This window comes from Syngnathus typhle, linkage group LG2, assembly GCF_033458585.1.
Source record: "Syngnathus typhle isolate RoL2023-S1 ecotype Sweden linkage group LG2, RoL_Styp_1.0, whole genome shotgun sequence".
Lineage (NCBI taxonomy): Eukaryota > Metazoa > Chordata > Actinopteri > Syngnathiformes > Syngnathidae > Syngnathus > Syngnathus typhle.
In genome coordinates, this window is record NC_083739.1 from 25,288,825 (window position 1) to 25,311,837 (window position 23,013).

The following is a 23,013-nucleotide window of genomic DNA, read 5'->3' on the forward strand; positions in this document are numbered from 1 at the left end:
GCCTTTTTTTTCTTTATAGCTTACAGAAAACTTACACTGCGGGAAATGGCAGATAGTACGAGGATATTTCTGTAATTATGCTTTTATCGTGCTCATTGATTAATTTCTTTGTTATCAATAAGCCTATATGATAATTTCTTTTGATTAATGCATTTCTTCGTGTTTTCCATGAGGGTGTGTGCATGATGCGCAAAATGCTCAAAACACCAACTAGCACGTCTTCTTCGGCGCGTAATTTCTTCTTCGTCTGTCTCGCTGACAGACGAAGAAGAAATAATGCGGAATAATAATAATAATAAGAAGCAATCCTGCTAGAGCGCCCCCTGGAGGCCGTAAAAATCCATAAATACGCCACGCCGCCATTTAAGTCAAAGTCAAAGTCAGCTTTATTGTCAATCTCTTCACATGTCAAAACACACAAAGAAACCGAAATTACGTTTTCTCTATCCCACGGTGACGAGACATATTACACGATAGACATACAAGTAAGCGACACAATATAAAACAAGAAGGCAAAAATTCAAACAATAAATAGTAAGAGTGATGAATAAATAATAAATAAACAGATAACACAATAAATAAGATTGAACAAAGAGTGAGCGGGGTGACTCACACCACTCACAATCGCGGTCGCCTTGCGGGTGAGATGGGAGATGTAAATGTGTTTCAAGGAGGGGAGTGAAGCACCAATGATCTTACCAGCCGTGTTCACTATGGGCTGCAGGGCCTTCAAGTTGTAGTCAGTGCAGCTGCCACCCCAAACAGCAATACAGCTGGAGAGGACGCCTCGGGGTTCAAAGTAACCTTCTGAATGAAATGCATTAAAAGTTCACGTTCATTACAACTTGTTTTTGGTGAGCAAAATGTCAGAAGAATTTAATTTCAATGCTGATTGATTGGGTTTTAATACAATGCAGATGGTCCAAATAGCGCCACTGCTTTGTGTAATCTCTGAGTCACATGGCAGAGTAAGAGAAAGGGTTTAGAGCCCTTTGACGCAGGTCACCTAGCGTACATTCCTACTAAAGCTCATAATAGTCACAAGCAACACAGCCAGAATAAGCAGCAGCCATAGTAGTGTTTCAAAATAGTATTATGTTGTTGTTTTTTTCTTCAAGATACCGCAGTGTATAAAAGTGAATTTTATTTTATTTTTTGCCATTTTTCACATGTCCTGAGTGTTGTTCGTCACCTAAATGTTGAACAGAGGGTGTGTTTTACCGAAGTCAAATTCCTTGCTTGGCACGCTCAAACATGGCGAATAAAAAACTCTTGAATCTTCAAGTGATCAAGTCATCACAAAAATCACGAAAAAATCACGAAAAAATCCTTATATAAGCCGCACCTGACTATAAGCTGCAGGGTTCAAAACTTTGGAAAAAAGTTGCGGCTTATAGTCCGGAATTTACGGTAATCTTTTGTAACTAGAAAACCGTTGATGCACAAACGACATTTTTTCCGGCACCAACTAGCACAAACGAAGCACAACCGAAACAGACTATTTTCGTTAAATTTTGCATGGGGTGGGTGGCCAGCTTCACGCAGGTAAAGAACCTGGTTGACAAATAACCCCTCCGCCCCCCGCGGTCAAAGAAACCTTTATGACATGGTTCAGAACCTTTATAATTAAATTGCACTGCGCTTTCTTTTATTTTGAAATTCATTCCACCACTTCCTGCCTGACGGTGTATCTGTCGTGTGTAGTGCATATGGGTCTGATAGTGCATGAGTGCAAACGAAGTATTACACGGAAAGAAGAATCATTTTCTGATCGCACCAGCTGGGTGGAGCGATTGAAAACTGTTCGCGCACTTCGCGTACACGGCACCGGTGTAAACAATAGCCGCTCGCTCCTCGGATTTGGCGAAATCCTCCAGCCTCTGTTGGGATGAGGGGAGACATTTGAACACCCGCTTTGATTCGGACGGTGGGAGTACAGAGGGCTGAACACAGCGTTGTACGATTGGGCGTGATAAATTGGTGAGTAGTGCTAACTCTGTGTTAGCATGTACGCAAACACTGCGGGCGGTCGCCGTTTTTGGATTAGAGCGCAAACTAATACTAGTCGCTGGAGATAATCCAATCCAAAGAGCACATCAACCGGCTGTGTGAGAGACGGCAGACATTTTGATACACTTTAAATGTCAATTAGATTCTTCTTAACTCGGCACATTTACGCGATTTTGTTTGATTATTGAAATATAATTCTGGCTCTGTGAGATTGGCTGTGTACAATGCTAGCACTTAATGATAAACCGTCCAAGTGGCTCACACATACAGTACCTGCTTCTATATTTAGTTGCACTCTTAATCTGAAACACTATTGACCAAGAAGTACAGAAGCAAGCGATGTGACCAATAAGTTGTTGTTAACGTTTATGTTTAAAAGTTCAATGATACCGATTTCTGTGCTGTGATTTAGTCTATACCTTTTTTTTTGGGGACATATCGTGGAAAATGTTTGCTTTTAAATTAATTTTCTTGTGTATTTGGAGCCTCCAAGAGTGTAGAAAAGTGTAATATATATCTCTAGGTCAGGGGTGGGCAAACTACGGCCCGCGGGCCACATCCGGCCCACGGGACCGTTTAATCCGGCCCGCCAACCCTGAACAAATTGTATTATTAAACTTTTTTTTTTTTGGTCATTTTGCCTGCAATGACTGCGTTTTCCCAGTAGATGGCGAAGCGCTCGCCTGCGCATTTACTACCGGAAGCCGTGTCAGAAAGCTCGGTGCACACTCACAAGTGCGTGTACGTACTCAGTAGTACGGACTTGGCGCACTCTCGCTCTATTCGTATCAGTCCCGAATTTAGAGCGTGGGCTTTGACGACAGCGTTCTTATAATTCGCGCACTGAGCTTTCAGATGCAGTTTTGCGCTAAAGCCACCCACAAACCTTCCCCTGGAATCCTTCCATTAAAATGAGTGGCCCGAAAAAAAGAAGTGAGTGCCGAGTGTTTAAAAAAGAGTGGCCAATTTGGCTCGACGTACGCGACGTGACGTTCAGCCACATCAACATCAACCCGTCACAGATCAAGGTAAACGGACCAACACCTCGGATCTCGCCTAAGAATTGCCACAACAAATTTTACTCCAGACTATGACGCACTAGCAAAAAAGGGACACCAACAACACTGTTCCCACTGAAAATGAACGGGAGGCTCTCAAGTTTATTGTAAAAAAATGCATTTTGAATATGATTTGTACACATAGCAGGGATTGAAACTAGCGACCATTCTCATTTTCAAACAATGCAGGATGCTCAAGGACATTGATGCACCACCTATTTGCGACTAATCTTAACCTGTAAAGTTCTTAAGGCTTACTTTAAGCAAGTGTTTCCCGTTTCCTCACCTCTGTTACCAGGTGTTTGCGAGTTAAAACTCTGCTCTGATTTTCAGATACCCCTCACCGTGTTGCTGTTTTGATTACTTTATTTGGATGTATGCTTTCACCGATTTTTCAAGATGATATATTTGGTCAGTATGTTTGCCGTTTGATGTGATCCCATAAGATAAACATCTTTCATTAATCTGACCTGCAGGCACTGAAGTGATGGAGATTGTTATTCATAATAACAGTGTCGTGTTTTATGAGAATCACTGATAGCAGTTTTTTAGTGAATTATTATTTTTTTTTAATGCTGTTAATAAATGCATTTGTTTTCAAAAAACTTGTTTGGAATATCCATGCTTTACTACCTACTAAAGGCCAAGATCTTCTATGCAATGACCTTTACAGGTCGCTTATATGACTTCACACAACGCCTATACCATCTGCTCCTGGTCCGGCCCTCCGGTCCAAATTTAGAACCCAGTTTGGCCCGCGAGTCAAAAAGTTTGCCCACCCCTGCTCTAGGTGCTCCAGAGATACTTTTATGATGTTTGGTGGGGCTATTTTTTTTTTTTTTTTTACTCTATTCGGTTTTCTCCGTTTTCTATTATGTATTTTTTATCCATTACATCAGTGGTCCCCAACCTTTTTTGCGCCACGGACCGGTTACATGTCAGAAATATTTTCGCGGACCGGCATTTATATAAATAAATAATACATTTAAATGAATAAATAAATAAATAAATAAATAAACAAACAATACATTTATAATAAATATATAAATACGATGAAATAAAATGATACGACTGACATAAAAACAAGTACAAATGACAAAAATAAAACTCACCATTACGTTGAATTAGTGGGAGCACTGAGTTTGTTTCTCAGAAACGAGCCGGTCCCATCTATACGTAATCGGAGACAATGACACCCGAAGTGATTAAGGTTTGTCTTTTATTGCAGGATGCTTGGTCTCTTGGTGTGTTGAAGCGGTTTTGACGCCTGTCGCCACATATTAGCTTTGCGGGCTCGACTGGGAAAACATGTCACGTGACCGGGACGAGTGTCTTGACCTAAATTAATTGATCGTCGATAATTTTTTTTTTTTCTGTGCGGCTTGGCGGCCCGGTACCAAGTGACCAACGGACCGGTACCGGTCCGCGGCCCGGTGGTTGGGGACCACTGCATTACATCACATCCGTTGGGGCGGGACAAACCAAACAAGGTCATGGGTGTTGACAAACTGTATCGCAAATCCGCCAACTTTATTACTCTGAGAGACTTTTGTAGTCCAAACAACTCAAGGATGCCGAAGTGAAGAGATCAAAATGTTCCGTTGTTGGATGCATCAATCCCCACAAATCAGAGAAGGATTCGCCAAAATACTTTGTTTTGTTGATGGTTAAGTTCCTTCAATCAATGAAAACGACGGACACAAAAATAAAATAATAAACTTTATTTCACTTTAATAATGTTTTGGAGCTGTGCGCTCTGTTTTCACTTATTGTGGGTATCTTTTGAGTAGTTGTATCAGATGAATTGCATCGAAGGTGCTGTTTTACTGTTGGTAAACACAATGAAGTGTTAAATGCTAGCATTAGCTCACTTCGTAGCTTGACTGCAGTGCTTGTTTACAAGACGTGTTCATAAATATTGTGAGGGGATTTATTTTGTTACGGGTTATGTATGTATGGACGTCTTCTGCCGTTGACATATTTTAATCAATCAAAAAGTTTGCGGTGCAAGTAAACGCTACCTCGGCTAAAAAAACTACAAATATGTCGACCGGTGCCGTGAAAATCTGTATCCCCTGCCGCAGGAGCGCGCACGCCTTGAGCGGAAAGCAGAAACCGATGCCTTACGGCAGTGCTTCTCAAATAGTGGGGCGCGCCCCCCTTGGGGGGCGCCGTGCTATACCTGGGGGGGCGCGTGTGACCCTGGGGAACAGGCTTTTTTTTTTGCAGTACTAGAATAAAGTGTAATAGCGCATCTTCCCAGCAGGGGGCAGTGGCGCTCTCATTGTTACTTCTGTGACGTTTGCGACAGTGCAACATTTTACGACTTACAAGACAAGTTAGGATAGTCACGGGGGGGGGGGGGGGGGGGCGCGAATAGTTTTCTTCTTGCTGGGGGGGGCGTAACAGAAAATAATTGAGAAGCACTGCCTTACGGCAATAGCACTAGCTTGTTATCAATAAAAACATGAAGAACACACGTTTGCACCAGTCAATTTCCCTTTTTATAAAGGGTTTATTTCATTTTATTTCTTTAAGTTCATTCGCGTTCTGCTGTTGACGTGAGGTGCGTTCAAAGACCAATCGTACAGATGGAACACTCATTCACTTCACCAAAAAGCAATGATAATTACATGAGCTCTTTGCATAAATCTAGATGCAAAGGAGCTCCACTTTGGGGAACATTACATGCTACGAGGAGTATATATTGCAAAAGGGAACTTTATTTTTCATTCTGACCATCATTAATACATTTTTATTATTCAGGTATTTCCAAAGTAAATTAATATTGTTGCGTTAATAATTTGAATTAAAAATGACAATGCATAATAATTAAATGCTGAGACTACTGCAATGTAAAATGTGTTCTTTTAAGAAAAAGATACATGTTTTGTGATGAAATCATTAATAAAGAGAAAGATTTGAGTGGATTGATCTGAATGAATGATTGAGAAAGAATTTCAGTTCTGAATGGTACTTTCGTCCCAAGCAAAGTGACAGGTGGTGGGGAGGGGGGATAAATATGGTAACAGAAACTCTGAGAATATCAACCCGTTAGAATGAGTATCCCCCTCCCATTTTAGAAACGGTGGGCCCTGGACATTAACTGACTCTTTCTCTGTCTTCCTGGGGGTCTTTTCAGGTAGTGTGGCAAATTTGAACAGGTTTCCCTTTTCCTAGGCAAAGTTATGGGGGTGGGTGGGGGTACAAATTCTCAAAGCGGCCCTGTGAGAATAAGTACCCCCTTCCCATTTTTGAAATCCAGAGCCTTAGCCATCAACTGACTTTATTTTTGCCTTCCTGGGGGTCTTTTCAGTTAGTGTGGCAAATTTGAACAGGTCCGAGGCAAAATTACAGGGGAGGTACAAATCCTCACAGCAGCCCCGTGAGAATGTGCTAACCAGTGCCCTCCCATGCCGCACTATTCACAATGCAATAACATGGCCAAAAGCTGTTATTTTTATCACTGGGGTAAATGCTGCGAAGACAGCGTTACCCACTCACATGGTATACGTACGCAGTTTTGGACTTTGTCGTCTCTCTCGCGTGTGTCATCATTTATGTTACCATTTTTATTATGGCATTATCGTTTTATTGCTGTTCCGAGTTTTATTTTATTACATTTATTACTGTACTGTTTCATTCTATTACTATATTACTGTTTTATTACTGTTCCGATTTACACCGAAATTCGGTTTACATAGGAACGGATCGACGTTGTAAACCGAGGACCCCCTGTATTTATTTCTCAATGGCGGCGGAGGTATGTATGCAACGTATTACGTACAGTCCTCTGATTGGGTTTCTGCCCCGATCAACGTAAAACGTATTGTCTTCTGATTGGTTTATAGGGTCTACAGTATATTACTTCTCTGTGTGGCGAAACCCACATTAAACAACTACAAATTTTGGAATTACACACAAATGGTGCACCTTATTAAAAGGCGCCCCTTTGGTTTTTGAGGAAATTAAAGGTTCTTAAGCGTGCCTTATGTTGCGGGAAATACGGCAATCTAATCATCCATACATCCCATCCATTTTCTATGCCGCTTGTCCCCACGGGGGCTGTGGGCGTGCAGGTGCTTATCCCAGCAGTCATCAAGCAGTAGGTGGGGTCCCCTTGAATCGGTTGCCAGCACACAGAGACGAACAAGCATTCGCACTCGCACGCACACCTTGGGGCAATTTGGGGTGCTCAATCGGCCTGCCAAGCATGTTTTTGGGATGTGGGAAGAAACCGGAGTGCCCAGAGACAACCCACGCGGGCACGGGGAGAACATGCAAACTCCACACAGGGAAGGTCAGAGGTGGAATCGAACCTCCGTTCTTCTCAACCCTGTTAAATATTTCTCCATGGTGTCCCCCTTAGGGGTGTAAATCGCGGGTTTTGTCACGATACGATATAATATCGATACAAAGAACTACGATACGATATTTGCCGATATCTTAAAGCCTGCTGCGATTCATTCACGATATATCGCGATATAGTGCCCTACGATCGATTTTTTTTTTGATTTTTTTTTTTTGATTTTTTTTTTTAATAAAAAATATAGAACAATAACCTGATTTATAACAATTCATACGCAAAATCAACAAGGTACTGCAAACTCTTTATTTAGGAAATTACAAGAGTATTGTAGTATACAAAGTGCTTATTTTAACACTGAACTTTGATGTCGTGTTTTTTCTTTAAATGTGCGGCGAGATTTGTGCTCCCTGAATATTTGATCACCGCATGGCAGGATTTACAAACTGCACGTGTCTTGTCCGTTGAGCCATCTTTTCTTTGGAATCCAAAGTGCTTCCAAACGAATGACTTGAAGCCTAAAGGGGAGCAAATTTCCTCGTCTTTTTGGACACTAGCCATAGCACCAGCCCAGGAGCCACGTACTAGTTGTCGACTCCCCTTTCACGTGCGTCCTCTGCTCACAACACAACACGCGCAGTGCGCTCCCGGAAAGAGGAAGCAAGCAACAATGAACTGGATTTCAAAATAAAGTCGCGTCTAATGTCCGAGGTCAAACACGGCGATATAAATCGATGTTTACGTTTAGCATCGATGCCAATAAATCGTAGAGAATTATATCGATTAATCGATGTGTATCGATGTATTGTTACACCCCTAGTCCCACTGTACCTTTTATGGCCTACTCTGTACTGTGTGCGTATGGTCCGTGCGCCCTACACTATACGTAGAGCGAATACTCCCTGCGCATACGCCTACAATTATACCGCCACTCCCACCTACTGCCGTGGCTGTGCAATTACCCTTTACTCTTGTACTGCCAAAAAAGCATGTACCGTATTTTCCGCCCTATTAGGTGCACCGGGGTATAAGGCGGATCTTCAATGAACGGCCCATTTTAAAACTTTGTCCATATATAAGGCGCACCGGCCTATAAGGCGCATAAAATAGAAGCTTTACTGCAACAAACTGAAGTTGACTAGGGTTGCGGTATGCACCCACTAGCCAATAACCAACGAGCCCTCTGTAAACAATCGCGTTTCTCAAACGAGCTCCTATAAAATGATTGGAACTGACTAAAGTTCAATCTAACGCATTGGTACTACTTACCTATGTTTCCCTTCCAAATTGATCCGTAGATTTACTCAAACATGAACAGAGCAGCCTATTTTGACATGAAATAGCCTCGCGCGTATAGCAGCTATCGTTATAGCATTAGCCATCCGCAAAAACCCATGACCCTCAGCTCGCAATCTCCCATGAGCCTCAGCAAAGTGTAAACAATCGCGTCCATCAAACGAGCTCCTATAAAATGATCAGAACTGACTAAAGTTCGATCTAACGCATTGGTACAACTTACCTATGTTTCCCTTCCATATCGATCCGTAGATTTACTCGAAACATTAACAGAGCAGCCTCTTTTGACATGAAATAGCCTCGCGCGTATAGCAGCTATCGTTATAGCATTAGCCATCCGCAAAAACCCATGACCCTCAGCTCGCAATCTCCCATGAGCCTCAGCAAAGTGTAAACAATCGCGTCCATCAAACGAGCTCCTATAAAATGATCAGAACTGACTAAAGTTCGATCTAACGCATTGGTACTACTTACCTATGTTTCCCTTCCATATCGATCCGCAGATTTACTCGAAACATTAACGGAGCAGCCTATTTTGAAATGAAATAGCCTCGCGGGTACAACAGCTATTCGGTGACGCCCCCTGACTACAGTTACCGTAATGCTGGGAAGCGATGCGACCTTGTAATTTACTAGTCGTACTAAAACGTACTAAAACATTTTGGCAGAGCACTGTGTACAACCAGTGTGGATCAGCAAATTCATCACTTGATCCATACATAAGGCGCACCGGACTATAAGGCGCACTGTTGACTTTTGATAAAAATGTAGGTTTTTAGGTGCGTCTTTTAGGGCGGAAAATACGGTACACACTATCGCACCGCGCCCCACTATTTGAGAAGGACTGATCTAGCCACACCAACGCTGCCTCCAGATTTAATCTCTTTATGTGATCAGTTACATGTAAAGTCCTCCTAATATTGTCTTGAGTCTGTCTCCGGCGTACCAATCTTGATTGATGAAGGTCAATAATTCTTGGTAGCAATAATCTACCCTTTTGGCTAGTATATGAGTGAAGATTTTATAATCTTTAGAATGCTTACCGGTCTATAGCTGCCGCATTCCTCTTTGTCCCTCCCTTCTTTCGGGATCACTGATTTCACTGCTTCTTGCCATGAGGGAGGAACCGGGTTACCCTCCAATATTGAATTAAATGTTGACTGCAACATAGGTGTCACTAATGTTGCCAAGCTTTTATAGCATTCTCCTGGGAATCCATTCGGTCCTACTGCCTTTAATAAGGCAAATTACGTAAATTAAGCGAAATTACGTTTTCCCTATCCCACGGTGACAAAACATATTACACGATAGACATACAAGTAAACAACGAAATATAAAAAACAAGAAGGCACCAACAATAAATAATAAGAGTAACAATAAATAATAAATAAATAGATAACACAACGAATAAAAGCCAGTGTGCATACAGACAGTAAAAGTACAGGACGCTACGCAGAACGGGGAAGCGAGTTCAGGATCCTGACAGCCTGGAGTATGAAGCTGTTTGAGAGTCTGGTGGTGCGGGAGCGCAGGCTTCTGTACCTTTTCCCAGAGGGCAATTGCTCGAACAAAGAGTGAGCGGGGTGACTCACATCACTCACAATCGTGGTCGCCTTGCGGGTGAGATGGGAGGTGTAAATGTCCTTCAAGGAGGAGAGCGAAGCACCAATAATCTTACCAGCCGTGTTCACTATGCGCTGCAGGGCCTTCAAGTTGTAGTCAGTGCAGCCGCCACCCCAAACAGCAATACAGCTGGAGAGGACGCTCTCAATGGTGCCGCGGTAAAATGTAGTCATGACGGCCGGAGGGGCGCTCGCTCGCCTGAGTTTCCGCAGGAAGTACAGGCGGCGCTGGGCTTTCTTAGTCAGTGATGCGGTGTTGGTGGACCAGGAGAAATCCTCACTGATGTGCACCCCCAGGAACTTGGCGCTGCTCACTCTCTCCACCACAGCACCGTCGATGGTCAGCGGCAGGTGTTGGGTGTGACCCTTCCGGAAGTCCACAACAATCTCCTTGGTCTTGTCGACGTTCAGCAGGAGGTTGTTGTCCCTGCACCACGTGGTCAGAAGGTCAACCTCCAGCCTGTATTGAGTCTCGTCTCCCTTGGTGATGAGACCCACCAGAGTCGTGTCGTCAGGAAACTTCACTATACGGTTGTCGCTGTAGGTTGCAGTGCAGTCATGCGTCAGGAGGGTGAAGAGCAGCGGGCTGAGCACACAACCTTGGGGGGCCCCCGTGCTCAGCGTGATGCTGGCGAAGATTTTGTCGCCAACACGTACTACCTGTGGCCTCTGACAGAGGAAGTCCAGTAGCCAGTTGCAGAGATAGGTACTGAGGCCCAGCGTGTCAAGTTTGCTGATGAGGCGTTGTGGCACAATGGTGTTGAAGGCAGAACTGAAGTCCACAAACAGCAATCTCACATACGAGTCCCTTCTCTCCAGGTGGGTGAGGGCCGAGTGGAGGGCAGAGCAGATGGCATCCTCAGAGGACCGTTTGGCTCGGTACGCAAACTGGAAGGGGTCAATGGTGGGGGGGGGAGAACGGATCGGATGTGCTCCATGAAAAGCCGCTCAAAGCACTTCATGATGATGGGCGTAAGTGCCACGGGGCGGTAGTCATTGAAGCAGGACGAAGCGGGTTTCTTCGGCACAGGTACGATGGTGGCAGCTTTGAAACATGACGGGACGATGGCCTGCTGCAGGGAAGTGTTAAAGATGTCTGTGAAGACATCCGTCAGCTCACCAGCGCAGTCCTTCAGCGCTCGACCCAGGATGTTGTCAGGGCCCGCCGCCTTACGGATGTTGATAGCGGCAAGCGCCCTCCTCACTCTGTCGGCGGAGAGGCACAGGGGCAGCTCGTGTGAAGGGGGAGTGGCCTTCAGCGGGCAAGTGCTGTTCTGAGCGTCGAAGCGAGCAAAGAAGCGGTTGAGGTCATTGAGCAGACGGACGTCGCCCTCACAGCTCTGCGGCGCGGGCTTGTAATCCGTGATGGTCTGAATGCCCTGCCAAAGGCTCCGTGCGTCCCTGCTGTCCTTGAAGTGGGCGGTAATTTTGCACGAGAACGCCCTCTTTGCATCTTTGATGCCCCGGGACAGGTCAGCCCTCGCAGTCCTCAAGCCAGCCTCATCCCCCGCTCTAAAGGCTTTGTCCCTGGCCCTCAGCAGCCTGAAGACAGCCCCCGTCAGCCATGGCTTCCGGTTAGCCCGAGTGACGATGGATTTTGAGTGAGTCACATCATCAATGCACTTCCTGATGTAGAAGGAAACAGAGTCTGTATACTCCTCAATGTCTGTCCGATCGTCGCAAGTGGCAGCCCTCCTAAACATGTCCCAGTCAGTAGAGCCAAAGCAGTCACGCAGTGCATCAGAGGCACCCTCAGGCCACACCCGTACCTGCTTGCGAACTGGCCTGGACGCTCTCACCATTTGTCTGTATGCGGGCAAAAGCATAACAGTGATATGGTCAGAAAGTCCAAGAAGGGGGAGGGGGGCGGATTTGAAAGCTCCTTTATGCGAAGAGTAGACCAGGTCCAGGAAGCTGTCGCCACGCGTAAGAAAATTAACATGCTGGTGAAGCCTCGGAAAAACAGACTTCAGGTTAGCATGATTAAAATCCCCAGCGAAGATGGTGAAACCGTCAGGGTGCGCTGTCTCTTGTTCACTGACAGCCTGGTACAGTTCACTAAGAGCCGCGATCCTGTCTCTTTCGATGTTGGAAGGCGGGATGTAAACCGCGACGAGCAGAATCGCGGTAAATTCCCTTGGCAGGTAAAAAGGACGGCACTTAATGATCACGAACTCCGCCAGTGGCGAGCAGTGCTTGCATACCACTACAGAGTCCTGGCACCATTCGTCACGGATGTAGACGCATATTCCACCTCCTCGAGATTTCCCCCCTTGTACAATGGCCCGGTCCGCCCGATAGCACGCTAGCCGCTCCAGATGTACAGCAGAGTCCGGAATGTTGACAGTCAACCAAGTCTCCGTGAACACGAGCACACAGCAGTCCCGCACTGTCCGGTTTGTAGATCGCAGCAAGCGAATGTAATCCATTTTGTTGTCCAGCGATCAAACATTCGCCAGAAGAATGGAAGGCACGGCCGGGCGAGCAGGGTTGGCCGCCAGCCTGGCCCGGACGCCCCCGCGTTTGCCGCTCTTCAGCCTCCTCGCACACCGCTTTCGACGCTTCCCAACCGGGGGAGGAATAGCAGACGAGCCCGGCGACGCTTCAGGACGTAGCAGGCCGAACTCCTTTAATGTTCCCGCATCAAAGTCCAGAACTCGACAAAACTCGCTTTGGCCGATGTCAAGCAGAACCTGCCTGCCGTACTTGTAGTACGACTCAGTACGACGAGACAAACAAAAAAAACTGCCGGACAAACACTCATTAGACGGACAAAACAAAACACTCATTGGGCGGGACAGAGAGAGGTCGCTGCGTATGCACGCGCCGCCATCTTGCGCTATAGCCGAGGTGATTTCTTTCTCAGAGATTCCAGCTACCAAATTCCTTCTGCTCGTCGGTCTACCTGGGCAAGGTAATTTCCTTCAGTACTGCTTTTAATCCATCCTCAGATGTTTATAGTTGGGTACATAATAGGGGTGTAAATCGCGGGTTTTGTCACGATACGATATCATATCGATACAAAGAACTACGATACGATATTTGCCGATATCTTAAAGCCTGCTGAGTGCCAAGAAGGGAGGCAATGAGTCCCATTTTTATAGTCTTTGGTATGACCCGGCCGGGTTACTTAAGTCCGTAAACGTAAAATTATTTCAGAAAAAAAAATCATCTTTGGGAAAAACCGGATGTTATTCTGCCGGTCAGTATCACTGCGCATGCAGTAGCAAACTCGATAGCGAAGAAATATGTGAGACTCTCAACGGGATCACCAATATTTGAGTGATGTTCCAGTTATTTATCACAATTATTTATTGTTATAATAATAATATATAATATATATAATAATTATTTATCTATTATTCCCAATAGTTATGGTGATCTTTCTGGTGATTTCTTAACTAGGCTGGATGTATTTTTTTTTTAAATAAATAAACTTGACTTTTGTTGGCGTTGATTTCTCTGACTGCCCAGAAAGGCACCACCGCGATCAGTTAGGTTAAAATGAAAAGAGAGGAAAGTGACGTTGTAAAGAACCATCCGTGACAGGATTTTCTTCAAAAATTGTTGTACCATGATTTTCTTAAATAAAAAAAATTTTTTTTTTTTCTTTTCTTTTTTTTGTACCCATGTATAATGCGCACCCCAGATTTTAGGACAATAAATTAGTTAAATTTTACGCATTATACATGAAAAAAAAGACGAGGAAATTGGCTCCCCTTTAGGCTTCAAGTCATTCGTTTGGAAGTAGGGGTGTAACGATACATCGATACACATCGATTAATCGATATAATGCTCTACGATTTATTGGCATCGATGCTAAACGTGAACATCGATTTATATCGCCGTGTTTGACCTCGGACATTAGACGCGACTTTATTTTGAAATCCAGTTCATTGTTGCTTGCTTCCTCTTTCCGGGAGCGCACTGCGCGTGTTGTGTTGTGAGCAGAGCACGCACGTGAAAGAGGTCGACAACTAGTATGCGGCTCCTGGGCTGGTGCTATGGCTAGTGTCCAAAAAGACGAGGAAATTTGCTCCCCTTTAGGCTTCAAGTCATTCGTTTGGAAGCACTTTGGATTCCAAAGAAAAGATGGCTCAACGGACAAGACACGTGCAGTTTGTAAATCCTGCCATGCGGTGATCAAATATTCAGGGAGCACAAATCTCGCCGCACATTTAAAGAAAAAACACGACATCAAAGTTTAGTGTTAAAATAAGCACTTTGTATACTACAATACTTCCTAAATAAAGAGTTTGGAGTACCTTGTTGATTTTGCGTATGAATTGTTATAAATCGTACCGAGCCAAACGGTCTTCTGAGGATGCCATCTGCTCTGCCCTCCACTCGGCCCTCACCCACCTGGAGAGGAGGGACTCGTATGTGAGATTGCTGTTTGTGGACTTCAGTTCTGCCTTCAACACCATTGTGCCACAACGCCTCATCAGCAAACTTGACGCGCTGGGCCTCAGTACCTACCTCTGCAACTGGCTACTGGACTTCCTCTGTCAGAGGCCACAGGTAGTACGTGTTGGCGACAAAATCTCCGCCAGCATCACGCTGAGCACGGGGGCCCCCCAAGGCTGCGTGCTCAGTCCGCTGCTCTTTACCGTCCTGACGCATGACTGCACTGCAACCTACAGCGACAACCGTATCGTGAAGTTTGCTGACGACACGACTCTGGTGGGTCTCATCACCAAGGGAGACGAGACTCAATACAGGCTGGAGGTTGACCTTCTGACCACGTGGTGCAGGGACAACAACCTCCTGCTGAACGTCGACAAGACCAAGGAGATTGTTGTGGACTTCCGGAAGGGTCACACCCAACACCTGCCGCTGACCATCGACGGTGCTGTGGTGGAGAGAGTGAGCAGCGCCAAGTTCCTGGGGGTGCACATCAGTGAGGATCTCTCCTGGTCCACCAACACCGCATCACTGGCAAAGAAAGCCCAGCGCCGCCTGTACTTCCTGCGGAAACTCAGGCGAGCGAGCGCTCCTCCGGCCGTCATGACTGCATTTTACCGCGGCACCATTGAGAGCGTCCTCTCCAGCTGTATTGCTGTTTGGGGTGGCGGCTGCACTGACTACAACTTGAAGGCCCTGCAGCGCATAGTGAACACTGCTGGTAAGATTGCTGGTGCTTCGCTCACCTCCTTGAAGGACATTTACACCTCCCATCTCACCCGCAAGGCGACCACGATTGTGAGTGATGCGAGTCACCCCGCTCACTCTTTGTTCGAGCTTCTGCCCTCTGGGAAGAGGTACAGAAGCCTGCGCTCCCGCACCACCAGACTCTCAAACAGCTTCATACTCCAGGCTGTTAGGATCCTGAACTCGCTCCCCCGTTCTGCGTAGCGTCTTGTACTTTTACTGTCTGTACTGTCTGTATGCACACTGGCTCTTATTTGTTGTGTTATCTGTTTATTTATTATTTATTATTACTCTTATTATTTATTGTTTGTGCCTTTTTGTTTATGATGTTTTTTACTTTTGCGCTATGCTTGCTGGCTCCGTTTTGCTCCTCTTATTTATTGTGTTATCTGTTTATTTATTATTTATTCATCACTCTTACTATTGATTGTTTGAATTTCTGCCTTCTTGTTTTTATATTGTGTCGCGTACTTGTATGTCTATCGTGTTATGTGTCTCGTCACCGTGGGATAGAGAAAAACGTAATTTCGGTCTCTTTGTGTGTTGTGACATGTGGAGAGATTGACAATAAAGCTGACTTTGACTTTGACTATTGTTCTATATTTTTTATTAAAAAAAAAAAAAAATCGATCATAGAGCACTATATCGCGATGTATCGTGAATGAATCGCAGCAGGCTTTAAGATATCGGCAAATATTGTATCGTAGTTCTTTGTATCGATATTATATCGTATCGTGACAAAACCTGCGATTTACACCCCTATTTGGAAGCACTTTGGATTGCAAAGAAAAGATGGCTCAACGGACAATCCTGCCATGCGGTGATCAAATATTCAGGGACCACAAATCTTGCCGCACATTTAAAGAAAAAACACGACATCAAAGTTCAGTGTTAAAACAAGCACTATGTATACTACAATACTCTTGTAATTTCCTAAATAAAGTGTTTGCAGTACCTTGTTGATTTTGCGTATGAATTATAAATCAGGATATTGTTCTATATTTTTTATTAAAAAAAAAAAAAATCGATCGTAGAGCACTATATCGCGATATATCGTGAATGAATCGCAGCAGGCTTTAAGATATCGGCAAATATCGTATCGTAGTTCTTTGTATCGATATGATATCGTATCGTGACAAAACCCGCGATTTACACCCCTAATATTTATTATTAATTTGGTAGCTTATAATGTCTGCTTTCAAATTGTAATAGAAGGGAATCTGATCAAAGTGGTGATGGTGTTTTACATTATACATTATATTATCAGATTAGCTGCCTTTTCTTAATTATACGAGAAGCCTTTTAAATAATTATGGCGTATGTTTCTGATTCAAGTGGTGATGGTTATTCATGTCAAATAGGTTATGGTATTTATATTATATTATGGAAAACCGCTTTTTGTGATGATAATGTAAAATGCTGTTGGGTGAAATACTTGCATAGTGTTTTTAGCAATGTCTGACAGAGCATAATATTTGTTTGTCATTTGTCATTTGTAACTTCTTAATACATGTGTATAAGAGAATCTAATGACAACTCCAGTGATTTATTTAGCTGATCATTCACATAAAATATTGATAACCTTTAAGTCAAAATTATCAATATTGCATACCGTAATTTTCGGACTATAAATCGCTCCGGAGTATAAATCGCACCAGCCATAAAATGCCCAAAAATGTGACAAAAAAGATATATAAGTCGTTCCGGAGTATAAGTCGCATTTTGGGGGGCAATTTATTCGACAAAATCCAACATCAAGAACAGACATGAACGAGCAACAACAGGCTAAACCAGTGGTGGGCAAACTACGGCCCGCGGGCCACATCCGGCCCACGGGACCGTTTAATCCGGCCCGCCAACCCTGAACAAATATTATTAAACGTTTTTCTTTGGGTCATTTTGCCTGCAATGACTGCGTTTCCCCAGTAGATGGGGAGGCGCTCGCCTGCGCATTTACTACCGGAAGCCGTGTTAGAAAGCTCGATGCACACTCACAAGTGCGTGTATGTACTCAGTAGTACGGACATGGCGCACTCGCGCTCTATTTTTATCAGTCCCGAATTTAGAGCGTGGGCTGTGACGACAGCATTCTTGTAATTCGCGCGCTGAGCTTTCAGGTGCAGTTTTGCGCTAAAGCCACCCACAAACCTTCCCCTGGAATCCTTCCATTAAAATGAGTCGCCCAAGGAAAAGCAAGGTGGACACAGTGCCGAGTGTTTAAAAGAGAGTGGCCAATTTGGTTCGACGTACGCGACGTGACGTTCAGCCACATGAACGTCAACATCAACCCGTCACAGATCGAGGTAAACGGACCAACACTTCGGATCTCTCCTAAGAATTGCCACAACAAATTTTACTCCAGACTATGACGCACTGGCAAAAAAGGGAGACCAACAACACCGTTCCCACTGAAAATGAAGGGGAGGCTCTCAAGTTTGTTGTAAAAAAATGCATTTTGAATATGATTTGTACACATAGCAGGGATTGAAACTAGCGACCATTCTCATTTTCAAACAATGCAGGATGCTCAAGGACATTGATGCACCACCTGTTTGCGACTAATCTGAACCTGTAAAGTTCTTAAGGCTTACTTTAAGGAAGTGTTTCCCGTATCCTCACCTCTGTTACCAGGTGTTTGCGAGTTAAAACTCTGCTCTGATTTTCAGATACCCCTCACCGTGTTGCCGTTTTAATTACTGTCTTTGGGTGTATGCTTTCACAGATTCTTCACGATGATATATTTGGTCAGAATTTTTGCCGTTTGATGTGATCTCATAAGATAAACATCTTTCATTAATCTGACCTGCAGGCACTGAAGTGATGGAGACTGTTATTCATAATAACAGTGTCGTATTTTATGAGAATCACTGATAGCAGTTTTTAGGTGAATTATTATTGTTTTTTTAATGCTGTTAATAAATGCATTTGTTTTCAAAAAACTTGTTTGGAATATCCTAATAAAGGCCAAAATATTTTATGCAATGACCTTTACAGGTCGCGTGTATTACTTCACACAAACACTACGTCCATCTGCTCCTGGTTCGGCCCTCCGGTCCAAATTTAGAACCCAGTTCGGCCCGCGAGTCAAAACGTTTGCCCACCCCTGGGCTAAACGATACTTAGACTTAGACTTAGACGGACTTTGTCATTTTGTAAACACTTGGTGCATACAAAACGAAATTTCATTGCATACGGCTCTCAACAATGTCATGATAATTCGACTGAATAAAAAAGTGACATTTCTATATAAATATGAAATAAGATGAGTATAAAGTGCAGCAGTGATAAGGTATGTAAACAGTGCAGGAAACAAAAGCAGTATTTACAAAGTGTGCAGAGGAATGCTAAGTTGAATGTTCAACAGTCTGACGACAGTAGGGAAAAAACTGTTGCAGAACCTGGTGGACCTGCAGCGGATGTTGCGAAACCTCTTCCCAGAGGGTAGCAGGGAGAACAGTCCTTGGTGGGGGTGTGATGGGTCACTGATAATATTACTGGCTCAGGACACGCAGCGCTGGGATGACAAGTCCTAAATGGAGAGAAGAGGAGCCCCGATGATCCTCTCTGCTATCCTCACCACTCTCCTTACGTTTTTCCAATCGGAGGCGCTGCAACCCCCACACCACACCGAGAGACAGCTTGTCAGAATGCTCTCTATGGTGCTTCGGTAGAACGTCCTCATGATGGGTGGGGGCAGGTGGGCTCTCCTCATCCTCCGCAGCAAGTACAAGCGCTTCTGTGCCCTCTTGACCAGTGTCGTGGTGTTCCCAGTCCAGGTGAGGTCGTCTGTGATGTGGACCCCCAGGAATTTAGTGCTGCTGACCACCTCCACAGCTGAGCTGTTGATGATCAGTGGAGCGTGGTGAGGCTGGTTCTTCCTGAAGTCGACGATGATCTCCTTCGTCTTTTCCACATTCAGGATCAGGCGATTGTCTCTGCACCAGCCCACCAACTGCTCCACCTCCTCTCTAGTCCAGGTCGTTGTTGTCTCTGAGGTCCACTACCGTTGTGTCGTCTGCAAACTTCACGATGTGATTGGTGGTGAACCTGGGGACGCAGTCGTGTGTCATCAGGGTGAACAGCAGGGGGCTCAGGACGCAGCCCTGAGGGGAGCCTGTGGTGAGGGTGATGACATCTGAGGTGTTCTGTCCCACCCGGACTGACTGAGGTCTGTTGGTGAGGAAGTCTAGCAGCCAGTTCCGAAGAGGGGTGCTGAAGCCCAGGCGTTCCAGTTTTCCCACCAGATGCTGTGGAATGATGGTGTTAAACGCTGAACTGAAGTCCAGGAACAGCAACCGCACGTGGGTGTTCCTCTCCTCCAGGTGAGCCAGGCTCAGGTGAAGAACGGAGGAGATGGCATCCTCAGTAGAGCGGTTCTTCTGGTAGGCAAACTGGAACGGGTCGAATGTTGGGGGGAGTCTGGAGACGATGTGTTCTTTGAGCAGCCTTTCGGAGCACTTCATCATGATGGGAGTCAGTGCCACAGGTCTGTAGTCATTAAATGAGGTGATTTAAGGTTTCTTCGGCACCGGAATGATGGAGGCAGCCTTGAAGCATACAGGCACTGTGGCTTGGCCCAGCGAGATGTTAAAAATGTCTGTGATGACACCAGCCAGCTGACCTGCACATTCCTTGAACACCCTCCCAGGTACGTTGTCAGGGCCTGGGGCCTTACGTGGGTTGACTCTTCTCAGAGCCTTCAACACGTCGGCTGATCTGTTGTTCAGTGCCTCAAACCGCCCAAAGAAGTTATTTAGACCATTTAAAGTTAAAGTCCCAATGATCGTCACACGCACATCTGGGTGTGGTGAAATTTGTCCTCTGCATTTAACCCATCCCCATGTGATTTTAATCCATCCCCTGGGGGAGAGGGGAGCAGTGAGCAGCAGCGATGCCGCGCTCGGGAATCAGTTGGTGATCTAACCCCTCAATTCCAACCCTTAATGCTGAGTGCCAAGCAGGGAGGCAATGGGTCCCATTTTTATAGTCTTTGGTATGACCCGGCCGGGGTTTGAACCCACAACCTTCCAGTCTCAGTCACTAGGCCACTGAGCTTTAGGAAGTCCGCATCAACCTCACCCACCGGGGGGGGGGAGGGTAAGTTGTAGTCAGTGATCGCCCGTATGCCTTGCCACATGCTCCTGGTGTTATTGGCGTCGTGGAAAAAATCCAGAATTTTTCGACTGTGGCTTCGCTTCGCTAACCTGATGGCACGGTTCAAGTTGGCTCTCGCTGTCCTTAGTGCCTCCTTGTCGCCAGACTTGAAGGCTGCGTTCCGTGCTTGCAGCGTATGTCGTACCTCCTCAGTCATCCAGGGTCGTTGGTTGGCTCGGGTGATGATGTTACAGTATGCTAACGTGACAAACACAAACGAGGAGCTGAGAACGGGCCTGACGTAACATTCAGTTATTTAAAAAAACTATTACATAAATAACACGTTTATAAAACCATCTGTGTCACTCCAATTCATTAAATCCATCGATCGTCCTTTGTCAACAATGCCGTGTGCCGCGCCGCAGTTCAAATTATTCCACAGGCCCATACAACGATATATAAACTATATTTTAAATAACTATCACGTAAACAACAATATTATCAAACCATTTGTGTCACTCCAAATCATTAAATCCATCGATCAAATTTCTCATCCTTTATGTCATCCTGGTGACAGAGGACATGTCCAGAGGATATGGCGCTTCAAAGTGTTACTTTATTTGATTTTTTCTCTCTATTTTTCATGTTTTGAATATGTTCAAGATAAAGATATCAAAGCATGTAAAGTGATCAACTATACTAAAAACAACATGTGAAGTGGTCAACTATACTTGTAAGTAAGTGATGTGTTAACGATCAAGTAAGAATTTGTGAAAAAAAACATATATAAGTCGCTCCTGAGTATAAGTCACCCCCCCACCCAAAGTATGAAAAAAAACGAGACTTATAGTCCGAAAATTACGGTAATTATTCATCAATATATGATATTCATGTGAACTATTGTTTGTAGCTGCAACTATAAAATTGTTAGCTATGAGTAATATTTAAATTTCAGTGACAGCAAAATCCTGGATAAAGAAGTGACATAACTATTTGATTTTTATGATGACATGCTAGCCCAGGGGTGGGCAAACTTTTTGACTCGCGGGCCAAACTGGGTTCTAAATTTGGACCGGAGGGCCGGACCAGGAGCAGATGGTATAGGCGTTGTGTGAAGTCATATAAGCGACCTGTAAAGGTCATTGCATAGAAGATCTTGGCCTTTAGTAGGTAGTAAAGCATGGATATTCCAAACAAGTTTTTTGAAAACAAATGCATTTATTAACAGCATTAAAAAAAATAATAATTCACTAAAAAACTGCTATCAGTGATTCTCATAAAACACGACACTGTTATTATGAATAACAATCTCCATCACTTCAGTGCCTGCAGGTCAGATTAATGAAAGATGTTTATCTTATGGGATCACATCAAACGGCAAACATACTGACCAAATATATCATCTTGAAAAATCGGTGAAAGCATACATCCAAATAAAGTAATCAAAACAGCAACACGGTGAGGGGTATCTGAAAATCAGAGCAGAGTTTTAACTCGCAAACACCTGGTAACAGAGGTGAGGAAACGGGAAACACTTGCTTAAAGTAAGCCTTAAGAACTTTACAGGTTAAGATTAGTCGCAAATAGGTGGTGCATCAATGTCCTTGAGCATCCTGCATTGTTTGAAAATGAGAATGGTCGCTAGTTTCAATCCCTGCTATGTGTACAAATCATATTCAAAATGCATTTTTTTACAATAAACTTGAGAGCCTCCCGTTCATTTTCAGTGGGAACAGTGTTGTTGGTGTCCCTTTTTTGCTAGTGCGTCATAGTCTGGAGTAAAATTTGTTGTGGCAATTCTTAGGCGAGATCCGAGGTGTTGGTCCGTTTACCTTGATCTGTGACGGGTTGATGTTGATGTGGCTGAACGTCACGTCGCGTACGTCGAGCCAAATTGGCCACTCTTTTTTAAACACTCGGCACTCACTTCTTTTTTTCGGGCCACTCATTTTAATGGAAGGATTCCAGGGGAAGGTTTGTGGGTGGCTTTAGCGCAAAACTGCATCTGAAAGCTCAGTGCGCGAATTATAAGAACGCTGTCGTCAAAGCCCACGCTCTAAATTCGGGACTGATACGAATAGAGCGAGAGTGCGCCAAGTCCGTACTACTGAGTACGTACACGCACTTGTGAGTGTGCACCGAGCTTTCTGACACGGCTTCCGGTAGTAAATGCGCAGGCGAGCGCTTCGCCATCTACTGGGAAAACGCAGTCATTGCAGGCAAAATGACCAAAAAAAAAAAAGTTTAATAATACAATTTGTTCAGGGTTGGCGGGCCGGATTAAACGGTCCCGTGGGCCGGATGTGGCCCGCGGGCCGTAGTTTGCCCACCCCTGTGCTAGCCGTATACATATTTGTTTTTGGCTACGTGTAGATTTCATTTGATGATTTAGATCAGTGTATGAGAATCATTTTAATGAAATGTAATGCTTCTTATATTTGTTTACAGGCAATGGTTCTTGGTGTAAGCGGCTCGG

General features: G+C 44.6%; 1 protein-coding gene across 1 annotated transcript in view; it reads left to right on the forward strand.

Moving 5' to 3' along the window:
* The first annotated feature begins 1,679 nt into the window (after window positions 1–1,679).
* The window catches only part of LOC133150442 (dnaJ homolog subfamily C member 5-like), a 56,736-nt gene continuing 35,402 nt past the window's right edge, over window positions 1,680–23,013 (forward strand). Inside the window, exon 1 of the mRNA XM_061272974.1 lies at window positions 1,680–1,980. The gene's annotated coding sequence lies outside the window, so the exon portion shown is untranslated. The remainder of the gene's footprint in view (window positions 1,981–23,013) is intronic.